General features: G+C 41.5%; 1 protein-coding gene and 1 long non-coding RNA gene across 4 annotated transcripts in view; both read left to right on the forward strand.

The window, feature by feature from the left end:
• The window catches only part of fmnl1a (formin-like 1a), a 294620-nt gene that overhangs the window by 11577 nt on the left and 267677 nt on the right, over positions 1–15366 (forward strand). The gene's annotated exons all lie outside the window — the stretch shown is intronic.
• The window catches only part of LOC125486590, a 1854-nt gene continuing 740 nt past the window's right edge, over positions 14253–15366 (forward strand). The window contains exons 1-2 of the long non-coding RNA XR_007265238.1: positions 14253–14348; positions 15080–15171. This is a non-coding gene — a long non-coding RNA (uncharacterized LOC125486590). The remainder of the gene's footprint in view (positions 14349–15079; positions 15172–15366) is intronic.

The raw sequence follows: 15366 nt of genomic DNA on the forward strand, positions 1-15366 counted from the left end.
GCATATGGTGAAATATTAGTTTGATATGTCCTGTTGTTTCCAAAACCTTCAGGAAGTAAACTGATTCTTAGACTTCTTTTGGTGACCTAATTAAAGATTAACACAATCAAGAGGAACGGCAAGGTTGGTCCAGGCTATATTCGCTATGAGGTAAAGGATTTAAATCTTAGGGATATGAGCTAAAAAATTCAGAAGTTGAGAGCAAGAAGAAAATTCTGGTAACTATTCATTTCCGCAAAGATGAATGCATATGGTGAAATATTAGTTTGATAACTGAGCCCCACTCCAAGCCTTGAGTAGATCATCAAAACTGACAGCTATCTGCTGATTTGGGGATTGTTACACTGTTAGAGGGGGAGTTTTAAATGAAATTCTAAATTTGGGACATGTTTGTCTGTTTAGTTGAATGTGAAAGATACAGAGGCGTATTTTGACCGAGGTTGTCCTAGCCTACGTGTATCCCTCTGGTAACACCACCAAAATAGATAATCTTCCATTGGATGAAACGTCACAGACATGAACCAGGTTTCGTTCTCTACAGATATTACCAGACCTGCTGAGCAGTAGCTACAGTCTCTGTTTTTTTTTGATTTAGGGTTGACCCACTTTGACATCCTGCTGTGCAGCAGTAGAATTTACTTGCCTAACAATAGACATTACGTTTTGGTAATTCTTTTGCTGTGAAGTGCTTTTGTTTGTTTTCTTGTGGGAAGAGCATTGAAGCAGATGCTGTTGTGGTCTCATTTGGCAAATGGGCCTAATCTTTGAAATGACCTGTTCCTGGGCTGAGATCCTAATTCTTTTAAGGATTCCTGAAGTAATAACCCTAAATGATTACACTCCTGGGTGAGAAGGGCTGACCTGGAAGGCCTCCTTTACTCAACCTCTTCTTACAGTTGGTCAGAAGGTTAATTTAGAAATGATCCCTTCCCAAATGAATACCTCTTCCCAACCTAACTGTATTTATGTTTCAAAAGGAGACAATTGAACTAGGCTTTCTTGAGGTAGAGAAACTTTTTTGAGAAAACTATGCATGACATATAGATTGTGATATGCTGTAACCATTAAGATGACTGATTCTGGAAACGCTGAATTTGGGACAGTTGAGTAGTTGTTTAGAGATTCTTTGTTCTGCAGTGAGCCAAAAGGAGTATGTCCAGTTTTCTTCAAAAATGTAATAAAAGCAAAATACTGCAGATGCTGGAAATCTGAAATGAAAACAGAGAATGCTGGAGAAACTCAGTAGGTGTGGCAGATCTGTGAAGAGAGAAACAGAGGTCACAGTTTGAGTGTAGTTATGAGTCTTCTTCACAACTCTTCACCAGCGGTTTTGTGAATTTGGCTTTGTTTTGAACAGAGAGACTTTCTTTCGTTATATCTGCACACACAGGGGTGCTTAATGGAAGAAGCTCTTAGCTTCACAGCACACTTTGGCAAAGTGGAACTCAAACCCCAAGTAGCACACCAGCCCACCTGCACTCTAGCACACACAATATGGGGTTATAGTTGATTTTTAACCACTTTTCTTGTGTGCTTTTGGAAAGGTAAAGCACAAAACATGTCTTTGACCCCTAACTGTCTTTCTTTCAGCTCACATCATATTCTGGCAAATAACCCACAGAGTTTCTGCTGAGAGGGGGATTAATTGCCCCTTATTATCTCTGAAGCCACAGGAGATCACAGTTCAGTTTTCTTCAATGTTATCTTTCCCTTTGAAGTGTTGATGTCTGAAGTACCCTTCACACTTTTTAGGTGTGGCATTCCATAATTCATCTTAGGACTCAGTGTATTCTGCATAGGGATTTCCCAGACAGCCACTGTATGTACATTCTCTGCCATCTTTAGGCTGATGTATTGTTCTATTCAAAACACATGTTGTCTGTAAAAGTTCAATATATCCATAAGACGTTTGGGGTTATGATGCATTGCCGTGACATCTTGGAGAAGAAAGAAATTAAAGGATATAATTAGAACATAATGACAGAAACAATAATATCAGAAATACAGAATTTGGCCCCTTGTGTCTGCACCACCAAACTGTATGATAACCTTACTCACCTGCCTTTCTCTGATCTGTTTGCAATGTAACTATGTCCCTCCTTAATTAAGGTGACCAGAATTATGCAGAGTACCCTAGATGTGATCTCATCAATGCCCTGAGTATTTTCTAATCATCTTATTCAGAGTTCTTATGACAGACCTCTGGGACTTGAAGCCAGGCCTCCTGGCCCAGAGGGACTAGACAGCTTCAAATTTCCCCATATTCTATACCTGGCAGGAAGGGTTGACAATCTATCAAAATGGAACCTAATTATTGGGACTAATCGGTGATTATTTAGGTTAGGTGTAATTGTCTTAATGAATCCTAAACTGCAAGGCCCTCTTGAGACCCTGTCCTTAGAGGCAGATTTTATGCTGTATTGACGTTGTGAATAATTGGTATTTATGTTAAATATGTGATATTTAAGTGTCCAAGTCAAAGGGATTTATTTATTTTTATTTTTAATGCTGCTGCGCTTGTAGTAACACACACAGATGGGATCTGACAATGACAAGGCTTTCCTTTAATATGATATTTGCCTGTTGACAGCTGTTTAAGAATGCCTTCGCCAGAGGCCAATAAGTTGGACTTTGGATTTGATATTATTGCTTTCTGACTGAATTAAATTGTCCAGAAACGTCTAAAGTGGGAAGTAGATGCATAACATGTAGTTTTGTTTATTATATTAAAACATCATTTTTTAAAAACTTTCTCCAGTCATTCAATTTGGCTATTATCAGCTGTAGTCACAATCAGGGCACTCCAGAAGTTTAAAGATTATTAGATGAAGAAACCCCAAGCTGAATCTGCTTCGTCTTCTTTCATTCTATTGATCATATAATACACTGATTGTGGGGTCTCTGGTGGCACTGAGATAACGTCTCCACTTCTGAGCCAGGAGGACTGGGTTCAAATCATACCCAGTCAAAAGATGTGTAATATTCTGTCTGAATAGGCTGTTTAGGGAAATATCTATAATATACCAACAGTGGAATGCTGACTAACCACAGCAGTCAATCTCTGATGATTGGTCTATAACAGATCCAGATATGAGGTGGTGGACAGCAGTGGAGACCATGGGGCCTTTATTATCTGTTCCTGCCAAACATGCCACATTTACCTATCATGACTGCATTGGTCCTCACTGCCTCGTTAATTTTATATTGCTGTTTCTGACACTACGGCTGTCAGGCGTATAAGTTCTTTGGGATAAAATACTCTGATCATTTTATGTGCTCAAATCTTTCAACACTGCTTTGGCCATGTGCAATGTCATGTTGCTGCTAGTACTTTTCAGTTGTAACCCATTGAAAATATCTCCTCTGCGAGTGCCTCATCACCATAAGATTGTTTTATGTTCATCTCATCAATATTACTACATGTGAAAGTCTTCTATTCACTCTGAATCCTTCTTGTTAATGAAATGCTGCATTCCAGCCCTTGAAAGTCACGTGTTGTCAGTGATACAAATTAACCTAAAGCCAAAAACCTACAAGCAGTTGCATTTGCCTTTAAAATGATCAACACAATTAAATCCCATGGCAGTAATTAGAAGGGATTGGTTAGCGTAGAAGCCTAGAGTATGGTGTAGAATAAACTGAACTGCTTAGGCCAGTCCTTTACTGGCTGTGTCCTTCTGACCTGGCCCCCACAAGCTGGACATAACCAAGTGTTTCCTCCCTAAAGGACAGATCAAGAGATGCCTACCATCCTTAGTGGATATGGCTCCATACCATACAGCGATGAGAGTTAGCCAGTTATTGCTATTTAAGGGGCAAGTGTTACATATTGGGTAATACTTGTAACGAGATGCAGAGACCCAGTTCATGTGTTTGATGACAGCACTGCACACTATGCATGCTCATAACATATAGATACATTACAGCAGACATGCTATCAGCTGAACATTAAGATATCTAGTGCTGCAGGATAATCACTGAGTAAAAGTAGAGTGAATGCTTCTGGAACGATTTCTCTCTTCACTTTTCCCTTGATGCAGTGTCAAGTTGAAATTGTAAGAACATTAGAACAACAGTTCTGGTATTTACTGGGAAGGGGCTCGGCAGCAAAGGACAACCTTGCCATGGATTTGGAGGTTCTGCCAAATCTAACCTCATGAGGTCATTTTGATTTTCTTCTTTCCATTTCCTGAATGGTAACTGGTCAAATTGACAGGCTGACTGACCGCTGACTGGGAAATCATAGCAACAGGAGATAGCCCTCTTGGGGAACCTTGGAGACTGTCCCTGCCAATCGAGAAGGAGAGAAGCTGTGAGGAGGTCTGCTGGTTTCAGGGCTAGGAATGGGAGAGAGCACGGATTCAGCAGGGCTTCCTTCTGAGGCTGGGGACCGAGCTCCCACTGTCCCATAAGGATACCAGGAGAAAGCACTACTTCCTTCAAAACAGGTATCGACTCTGTGGAAACAGGCCTTTTGGCCTAACAAGTCCACACCAAACCTCCAAACAGCATCCCACCCAGACCCATCCCCATCCCCCAACTCTTCCCTGTAAGCTTGCATTTCCCACAGCTAGCACACCTAATTCTAAACATTCCCTGACACTATGGGCAATTTAGCCTGGCCAATCAACCTAACCTGCACGTCTTTGGACTGTGGGAGGAAACTGCAGCACTCAGAGAAAACCCACGCAGACATGGGGAGAATGTGCAAACTCCATACAGACAGTCCCCGGAGGGTGGAATCGAACCCAGGTCCTTGGCCCTGCGGGACAGCAGTGCTAACCACTGAGCCACTGTGCCATCCATTAGACTGTGAGAATCTGATTTAAATATATTTGTGAAGTGTTTTACCTTTCTATGATATGACATTCACATGATGTAAAACCCACTACCATTGGGTGGAAGAAGGTGGTGGACTAATAATGTCACTGAGTAGTAATCCAGGACCAATCCAATCCTCTGGGAACAGAGGCCTAGGTTCATGTTCCAGTGGGCATTTAAATTTATCTAATAATATTCGGGATTAACGGTGACCAAGAAGCTATAATTGATTGTTGTAAGACCCATCTCATTCACAAATGTCCTTTAAAGGAGGAAATCTTCTGATTTACCAGATTTGGCCTACATGTGACTCCAGATTCACAGATTCAATATAGTTGCCTTCGTTCCGAAGAATTCATACCAGAATCGAAATATTACCTCTGTTTTTCTCTGCGGAGCTACTGCCAGACCTGTTGAGTTTCTCCAGCATTTTGTTTCCAGCATCTGCAGTTTTGTGCTTTTATCTGTGTGATTGACTCTTACCTGCCTTCTGAAATGGCCCAGCAAGCCATTCAGTTCAAAGGTAATTAAAGATGGATAGCAAATGCTAACAATGCTCTCATCCCATGAAATAATGCATTAAAAATGAAAAGTATTTGGTGTGTATGTTTCAGGGTTGACACTCTCCACCCGTATATAATTTTTAACCTGCTATGATCCCCCAGTGTGGTCATTTAACATCGAGGCCATGTATCCAATCTGCACAATGGGTGAGTTTCGCTGGACTTCTGTTTTACAGCAGACATTCAGAAACTTTGCTTTCACTCTGGGATTGGAAATTCAGGCCGCATTGTAGGCGGGAAAGAATGTTTCTCCTTTCTGACCATTAATAATGCCAATGTGAACTGCCCATAATTTGACTCATAATAAATGTGGACAGGTTGGCCTGTGTATTCTGTGCAGTTATATGTAATCCCTCTCTGAATGGCCAAAACGAAAGGGCACACTGGTTACATAGAGACTATCCCTCTTAGATTGGCACTCAAGAAATAATTATCATTCTCCTGCGCCGGTGTCCCCACACTGAAGCATAAATACATGTACCCCAGCCCTAAAACTATGTACTTGAAAGAAAAAAAACAGTTACTGGGAGAGTGAGTCTTTCCAACACAGAATTGTTGCACATTTGGAAAAATTGCAACATTTATGATGTGCAGCATCCAAAACAGATTTGTCAAGAGCAAAGGGATTAATTATTGAGCCTTTTGCAGAATACTAGCCACAGTGTTGCAGAAATGTAATCACATTAGCTCCATGTGACGTCTTCACAGTGAGTGTGACGTCTGGTCTGGCCCTTCTGAAAAGAAATGGCAGCAGTTTTCATTCAAATTCGCTCTGCCCATGTTAAAGAGCAGTCCAAGGCCATTGTTCCTCTTGGCAGAGGATGTGTGTTTGTGTGTGTATGTGTGGGCAATGCGTAAAGGAACAAGCGTGTCACAAAGTGGGGAAATGCAACACGAACCATAACAGTTTGCGACAAGATCTGAAACTAAGAAGAGGAACAAGTTGAGGCCTTTGCTACATTGAAGGGCGGCCTGCTCGTGATCTTATCTCAAACAACTTTACATGGCACCGAGTCAAACCTGAGCCCCTCCGACTGCTTGGTGTTTAAAAAACATAAAAACAAAACAAATTAAACTGCTGTCTAATTTCCAACCACTGAGGAGCAGTGTTTAGAAACAGCAGCATGCCATTTAACCCTTCTAGCCCTTTCTCGCCCATTTAATCAAATCGTGGGCTCTCTATCTCAATTTACCAATCTGTACTGCTTACTCCCCAAATTTCTTATAAGAATTATTTGATTTGAACTGTCCCAGCATCCAGGAATGTTAACTTTTCGGTGCTGACTGTTTTTTTGCATAACAAAGTGCTTCCTAATTTCACTTTTAAATTGTCTCGCTCTTATTTTAAGATCATACCTCCTTGCTGTGGATTCCCTATCAGAGGAAACCGTTTCACCTTCTCCAATCCCTGAAATCAATTTTATCCTTGTAGGCACTTCAGTTAAATCCTTCTAATAGATGGCGGACACAAGTTAAGTCTATGTGGCCTTTCTTAATAATTTAACCCTTTAAGCTCTGGAGTAGTTCTGGTGAATTTGCATGTAACTTCCAAAGCCAATATCTCCTGCCTGAGCTGCAGTACTCCAAATGGGGGTCTAGTTGGAGTCCTGTACGATGGAAGCATTACTTTATAACTCCTATTATTCCAGCCCCAATTTCAGACAGAGAATTTCTCTCCTCTGGACTTACGGAGTCACAGAGATGTACGGCACGGAAACAGGCCCTTCGGTCCAACTCGTCCATGCCGATCAGATATCCTAAATTAATCTAGTCCCATTTACCAGCATTTGGCCCATATCCCTCTAAATCCTTCCTGTTCATGTACCCATCCAGATGCCTTTTAAATGTTGTAATTGTACCAGCCTCCACCACGTCCTCTGGCAGCTCATTCCATACATGCACCACCCTCTGCATGAAAAAGTTGCCCTTAGATCCTTTATAAATCTTTCCCATCTAACCTTAAACCTTCAACCTCTAGTTTTGGACTCCCCTACCGTGGGGAAAATGCCTTGGCTATTTATCATATCCATGCCTCTCATGATTTTATAAACCTTTATAAGGTCACCCCTCAGCCTCTGACGCTCCAGGGAAAATAGCCCCAGCCTATTCAGCCTCTCCCTATAGCTCAAACCCTCCAACAGAAAGAAGATATGGATGTGAAGAGGGGGGACTTATCCCTTGTGATTGCTTCAGTAACTCTACATTTCCCCCTGGCTTGTGAGAACAATACAGGAAGGATAAGGCAGGTAATAAAGCTTTCCAATTCGCAGAGGGCAGTCAGTGTTGGTGTGGATTGTGGGTGGTGTCATTAAAGAGTTTGACACGCTGCAAAACATCCCACCTTCAACATTAGACATCATTCTGGATTGACTCAGACTTCTATACTTTAGCGGATTAATTTAGGGATTTTTCTTTTACATCATTCTGGAGGTGGGCTGGTTGTTATCATTCAACTGCACAAAATTCGGATGGAAATGGTAGAATGATTCATTTTGGAACAGACTCAAACAATGCAGGAGCCTCCTGAGCGTCGGCATTCAGAGCAAGCGCTGGACTCGCTCAACATTTTGCTTTGATCGATCTATTCACTTGCGCACAAATCGTGAATCGTTTACTTTTGATTTAAATAGTACATTTGCATATTTTACCCTCATCTTCTGGAGGCGTTAACTGGGCCCATATAGGCAGACATATGGCAGCTTCTTATGTGTGAGCCAAGGCAGTGAGTGCCAGTGGGCCATTCAACTATAACAGCATTGTAGCTGAACTCAGTCTCACCCCTACGTTTCTGCCAAGCCTGTAGCAGGTCTGACAGGATACTGGAATGACATAGAATTTAAAAAGCCAGAAACAGGCTGTTTGGCCCATCAGATTAAGCCTAGTGCTTGCAGTTAGATGACTGACTCCAACTCCTATTCCTTTATGTTCAGACTTAGTTCAGGCATCCTGCCTGCATTCTGCTTAAAATTGGCTGCTTTGGCAAAGGTTGGGATTGGAAGCTGGGAACTTTCTAGCCAGCTTATCTTGGTTTAAGTGGACCACCATAATGAGAGAGTTTAAGAGGAACAGAATATTACAGTGGTCTGGGCAGTACAGTACGAGCCTGTGCCAATCAGCATTACCACAGTGTTGCAGTGTAGGCTGTTGCCAATGATTAACAATGTGACTCAGTCTCTTCACTCACCTGGTGTCACCTTTGACCCAGGATGTACTTCCAATCTCCTATTTATACCGGCAGTGACTGCCCATCTCCACATGGCCTGGTCTTAACTCATTCGCTGTTGGAACCTGCACCCACTCCTTCATTGCTGTGATTGTTCTGACATACGGGGCGACTGGTCTCCCAGATTCTACCCATCACAAACTAGAGGAGGTCCAAAATTCTGCTACCTGTGTCCTAACTCCCTTTCATCTATCACCACTGTGCTCATTGGCTTCTATTCAATCAAAATTTTGCTTTTAAAATTGTCATCCTTCTTTTCAAACCTCTCCATGGCCACAGCTGTCCTTGTCTCTGTAATCTCATCCCTTCGAGACAAATACATCCTCTAGCGTTGGCCTCTCGTGTATGCCTGTTGATAATAGTGCCATGATTGGCAGCCATTAGTTGAGTAGAGCCTGGAATTCCCTTTGTACACCACTCCAACTCGCTACCTCACTTTCCCCTTCTCAGATACTCATTAGAACCTACCTCTTCCACTGAACCTTTGTTCCTCTGAGCTAATAGCTCTTCATGAGGCTGGGTGTCATTTTTATTTTGTAATGCTCCTGTGAAGCATCTCAGGATATTGTGTTACATTGAAGGTGCTTCCCAGTCTTAAATTGGCCATTTGTAGGAGTGTTGAAGTGAAGATTCTCCTGTGCACAATGGATGAACTGTAGAGTGAATCATCTTGAACTGCATTTCAATGAATCTCTGAGGCCAAATGCCAAACCCCTCCGCAATGGACTTGGAGCTAGTGGCAAAGCTGCTAAGTGCAGTAAGGGAACCTTACAGAGTGCAAAAGGTTATTAGCTTTCAAGACAGTGTAATGTTTGAAACAGGGATATTTCTGTGGATCTGTGGGGTAAATTCAATCTATTAAGTACAGCCGAGCAGTGCAGTGTCTTCAGAGTTATCAGCATAAATTTAAGGGCCACAGCAGGTGGCTCAGAGGAGCACCAGGAACCCGGGTTCGTTTCCAGCCTTGGGTGACTGTCTGTGTGGAATTTTGCACATTCTTCCTGTGTCTGTGTGGGTTTCCTCCGGGTGCTCCAGTTTCCTCCCACAGTCCAAACATGTGCAGTTTAGGCAGATTGGCCATGCTAAGTTGCTCAGAGTGTCCAAGGATGTGCAGGTTAGGTGGGTTAGCCGTGGTTAATATAAGGAGTGGGTGGGATGCTGTTTGGAAGGTCAGTGCAGACTCAATAGGTTGAAAGGCCTCTAACTGAACTCTAGGGATTCTGTGAACCAGATGGAGCGTAAGCTGTACGTCTACAAGCTTCATTGTGTATTAAGGACAAGATAATCAAATGAAATTTGTGTGATCTGACTGTGATACATTTCTCAAATTTCCATGGTTACTGCTGCTCAAACACTGTTGTTTTGCATGAAGGTCATGTAAGCAGTGTAAATGTTGATTTCTCAGTGATGACCAATTACTTGTCACAAAGCACTTTCCATCATCATTGTGGTAGTCCTTCAATGATGCAATCAGTGGGTGTTTATCAACCCTGATTTTAGTTAAAATTAGAATTAGGTTTTACTGTCACAGGTACTCAAGTACAAAAGTACAGTAGAGTGAAGGTGTAGAATGATGCCACACACAGCGCCATCTCAGGTACAAAGTACCTAGTTACAAATCTTAAGTACTAAGATAGATTAGGTACAAAAGTAGAGAAATGAAGAAAAAAGTTAAACATTCTACATTACAGTTTTTCATTGTATAAATTAGGAAAATAAAGAAATTAAGTTAATAGGTAAATATTTCAGTCCTTCTATAGTCTGCAGTCACTTCACACTGGGGGCTTTCCACCATGCCTGGTGATCAGTTAGTAAAGAGCCAGCAATCTCCAACTCAAGTGTCTTCAAGGAGCAGAAATTTCCCATGTCCTCTTTTACACCCAGCTTGACATTCAGTTCAACTGACTAAGTCAGCGTCTGCAACAGCAGATACACCCCAAAATGAGTGACAGAGAAAGAGAAATCTATTACTGTTTATTGTTAATTTGGAAACAGTGCAAACAGGTGAATTTAAGGTCAGCATTGAATTTCAGAGAAACAGAGATTGAAGCCTCATGTCTTAAATACCTCTCGAGGTTTGATGATCTGAACCGATAAATTGTATGTCAACTTTCTCATTCTTGAAATGTCCTGAAATGATTCAGAGTCAACGAATGATTTTTGAAGTAAAGGCACCGTTTGTAGGCAGACAAAGTACCATTAACAGTAATTTAAATAATGTTCAGTTTAATTATTTTGCTTGAGGCATAAGGACTGGCCTGGACATGAGGAAGAACTGTACTACTCTTCATATGTAGCGAATCATTTATTTCCACCTGAAGACACACAAGGGTTTTTGTTTCATGTTGGTTCGGAATCAAAACTGCCCTCCTACCCCACAGCTGGCTTGGAAAACCTGGAAATCTGGTCAACACTGAGAGTGATTGTGGTGTCAACCTATTTGTGTAACTAGGAGTTATTAGTGAGATAGTAAATGACAGCTACTGGAAGAAATATGAAGAGTGATTTGATGGTAAAATGGGGAAAAGTGCAAAATTTGGTGGAACATTTGAGTTTACTCAAAGGTTACAAAGTTTCCATTTGATTATGTATTACATATTGTTGCCTGGAATGCAGTAGCTTTGGAATTGAAAAACCAAGGAATTACGGTTGCTGGAAATCAGAAATGAAAACTGAAATTGCTGGGAAAACTCAGCAGGTCTGGCAGCATCTGTGGAGAGAAACCAGAGTTAATGTTTTTAATGCTTCACTGGATCCAAAATGTTAACTCTGCTTTTTCTGCAGAGATGCTGCCAGAGTTGCTGAGTTTCCCAGCAATTTGTGTTTTAGCTCTGGAATTGATTGTCTTATTGCATTCCACTGTGTTCACATAGCGTTGGGTGCGAGGTATAGTGTTGTGCTGTTGGATATGTGAGATCGGAAGAATGTTATGATGAACATTGGATCAATCTGAACTGGGGTGTTGTGTCCCATGCTGGACACCACCCTTTAGGAAGTGTGTGAACCCTTTTAGAGAAAACCCAGAAAAGGTTTATAAGGATGGCTTCATGGATGAGGCATGTCAGTTATGTGGATACATTGAAGAATTTGGAGTTGTGGTCCAGGAGGAGAAGGTTGGGAGGAGATTTGGCAGAGGTCATCAAAGTCATAGGGAGTCTGGCTGGAGTAGATAGAGAGAAGGTGTTGCAAATATTGAGAGGAACAAGAACCAGAGGATCTCAACACAATGTGGCAAGTCCTAGAACCAAGGAGGAAGGTCAGAGGAATCCTTTTAACACATAGGATGATCTAGATCTGGAATTCACTGCCTGAGAGTCTGGTGGAGACAGATCTAGTTGTAGTTTTCAAAGGGGAATTGAAGAGAAAACATTTTGCAAAGCTTCAGGGAAAATGTGGGGCATGGAGCTGGAGCCAGTATGGTAACTGTGGATCATCTGTGCTTGAACCATGTAGTGATTGCTGGGCACTGGGATCTAGTCTGTTGACTGTGAAGGACAGATTTTGAGAGGAGCAACGCTTTGAAATGAGGAAGTGTTGTCCAAATGTAATGAAGAACATCAAGAGACTGTTCTGTCAAGAGAAAGAGGTTAAGGATTGTGGGGAAAGAGAATAGGGAGGGGCAGCATTCCTGAGATCTGCCCAACTTGTCCTCAGCTGACATTCATCCATTCCAGCATGTATGTTGTATGTAATTGTTAATCGTTGTGGTACTGATCTGTGAGTCCTTCCTGATGGTGGAGGATGGCACCTTTTAAATTTGATCAGTGACCTTCTGGAGAGAAGGTGACACCTGATTGTGTTCTCTGTGTCAACAAAGTTAGTCGTGCAACAGTATTTCACAGGAATGTTTCCAGGGTGGGCTGTTTAATAACAATTTAGCTTTAAATTTATGAACCAAATCCACTCAGATCTGGGACCTATTTTTTGTTTCAATTGCCAATTTTCTCTGCCCTCCTGATAACACCAACATTATTGGTTGGCAGAAACCCTCTGGCATCTCTCCCAAGGAAGCATTGTCCATATGTAATAATGAACATCAGGATACTGTTATATCAAGAGAAAGAGGATGGGGTTGTGGGGTTGGATAACAGGGAGGAATATTGCTATTTACATCTGCCCAACTTAGCCTTAGCTAACATCTGTCTGTTCCAGCATAGATTGCTGGATTTAGTAGTCTGAAGCCCTAATAGCCACTGAGCTCCCTGACTGCTAAAGCCAATGATAGTTCTACTACCTATCTCAACTGGGATCAATTAACCTGGTACAAACCAGAGATGGAATCTGTTTGCTCAATAAACTAACTGATCCAATTGACTGCAGTTGTATACAGCATCTGTTTATATAAGGAATCATTCAACTTCTAAAACTGGTCCCTTGGGAAAAGAAGCAGATTTTATAAATCAACCTCCTTAAGTTAGCAATTTCTTTTATATTACAGAAGTTGCCTCATTGCTGGGACCGGACTCAGGTGTATGCTCATACCTGATAAAGATGTAGTGTACTGAATGTTGTTAAGGGCCAAGGTATGGACTGTGTGCAATAGTGTATAACCTATACATCCTAGAATAGAGTCAAAACCTTTGTTGTCATTGTGGCTCTTCTACACATAACTTGATATACTTGTTCACTCTCTCACTCTCTCACTGTCTCTCTCTCTGCCCCACATCTGTCCCTGTATCTCTCACACACTTACAGCTACATACAAGTGTTGGCCCTCGACATTGCACAGACCCATTATAGAAGTATTTGAGAGATTTCAGCTGAAGATAATTGCAAACTACCCACATTTCCATGAGGTAACATCATAAGCCCAGCATCTGCCCAGAAGGACACAAACAAACGAGCTGTCTTGGTTGAATAAAGAAAGGAATTGATCCATTCGGCATTCGGAGTGCAGTGAAAAATAGCACATGAAACAAGGAAAATTATCACTTTTGAACTGTAACTTGCTGCCAATTAGTCAACACATTTCTGTACTTAGCACTAAGAGAATCCTGTGACATTAAATGTGTGCACAGTGAGACACTCACAGACTGATTCTGAGTCTCCAGATGGAAGAGGAGATTGTGTAAGTATTACCAGGTGACACTTGCCCCTTTCAGATACACTGGGGAGATTCTGTTAATTTTTTTTCCTCACCAAATATTTGAATGTATATTTTCCAATCACCAAATTGTACACTTTTTAGAACAACAACATCAAGCACTTCGACGAATAGTTTAAAAGAAAATAATTCTAATTGCAGAAATACTTTTCCAATTGACTCATTCTAGTTCTACCCAATTACGTATTTGAATCAAAATCATAATCATATTTTAGATCAGGCTGTCACAGGGCCAAAGTAGTATCAGGCTGGCAAGCCCACTGAGAGAAGAGGGTGTTGCTGAGGCTGGTAAGTGAAAGCGAGAGACCTTCAACAGGGAGTTAGTTGCCTTTGGTGACATTATCAAATAAAGAGGCCTGATGCAGGTAGGACCAATAGTGTTGTGTAAGCGAGTTAGGACCCTAGAGCAACCTTGCGGTGATGTCACAAAACTGTGCCTGATTGGGCATAAAGAGCACATTGTGGGCGGAGTTAAGAAGTAAATGAGAAACACTTGGAGATATAGGCCGAAGCCTGGAGTCCAATCAGTTGATGTTAGAAACACGTGCAGAGAGTTATGTGGAATAGAATGATCAGTACTAGGTGGTACAGGTTATAGAGCAGCTTTTCAATTATGGAACAGTAAAAGTAAAGCCTGGTATATTTCTGAATACAAGTATTGAAGTATTCATAAAAAGAAGTAGCTCCTTTGAAAGTGGAGTCACAGCTAGACACAGTAGTTGGTCAGTGCATTGAGTATAGGAGTTGGGAAGTCGTGTTGAGGCTGTACAGGACATTGGTTAGGCCACTTTTGGGATTCTGCATTCAGTTATGGTCTCCCTGTTATAAGAAAGATGTTGTTAAACTTGAAAGAGTTCAGAAAAGATTTACAAGGATATTGCCAGGGTTGGAGGGTTGGAGCTATAGGGAGAGGCTGAATAAGCTGGGAATACTTTTCCTGGAGTGTTGGAGGAAGAGGGGTGACCTTATGGAGGTTTATAAAATCATGATGGTCTGTATAGGGTGAATAGCCAAGGTCTTTTTCCCAGGGTAGGGGAATCCAAAACTAGAGGGCATAGGTTTAAGGTGAGAGGGGAAAGATTTAAAAGGGACCTAAGGGTCACACAGAGGTTGGTGTGTGTATGCAATGAGCTGCCCGAGGAAGTTGTGGAGGCTGGTACAATTATGACATATAAAAGGCTTCTGGATGGGTACATGAATGGGAAGGGTTGAGGGATATGGGCCACACGCTGGCAAATGGGACTAGATGAATTTAGGATATTTGATCGGCATGGGAAAGTTGGACTAAAGGGTCGGTTTCCATGCTATATGTCTCTATGACTCAAAAAACAGATACCTTAGGTCATTGTCGCATTGCTTTTTGTTCAGGAAATGTTGGCAGAGTCAAGGTAGCTTCTGATATTGACACAAAACTGAAGGAACTGTGCCCTAGGTCTCTTGCCTTCCCTGAACATGTAGAGGTACTTTTGCTTTAACTCTTTCTGAAAGTGTTTCCAACAAAACCATTCCCCCATAGTGCCTCATAATGAACAAGAGCTTTCCAAGGAACACTGTTAATTTTGCCTTTGTTTATTGTTGTTTATTGTTAATTTTGTTTATTGTTTATTGTTGTTTATTGTTAATTTTGTTTATTGTTAATTTTGTTTATTGTTAAT

The sequence above is a fragment of the Rhincodon typus genome, chromosome 30 (genome assembly GCF_021869965.1).
Source record: "Rhincodon typus isolate 14 chromosome 30, sRhiTyp1.1, whole genome shotgun sequence".
Classification (NCBI taxonomy): domain Eukaryota; kingdom Metazoa; phylum Chordata; class Chondrichthyes; order Orectolobiformes; family Rhincodontidae; genus Rhincodon; species Rhincodon typus.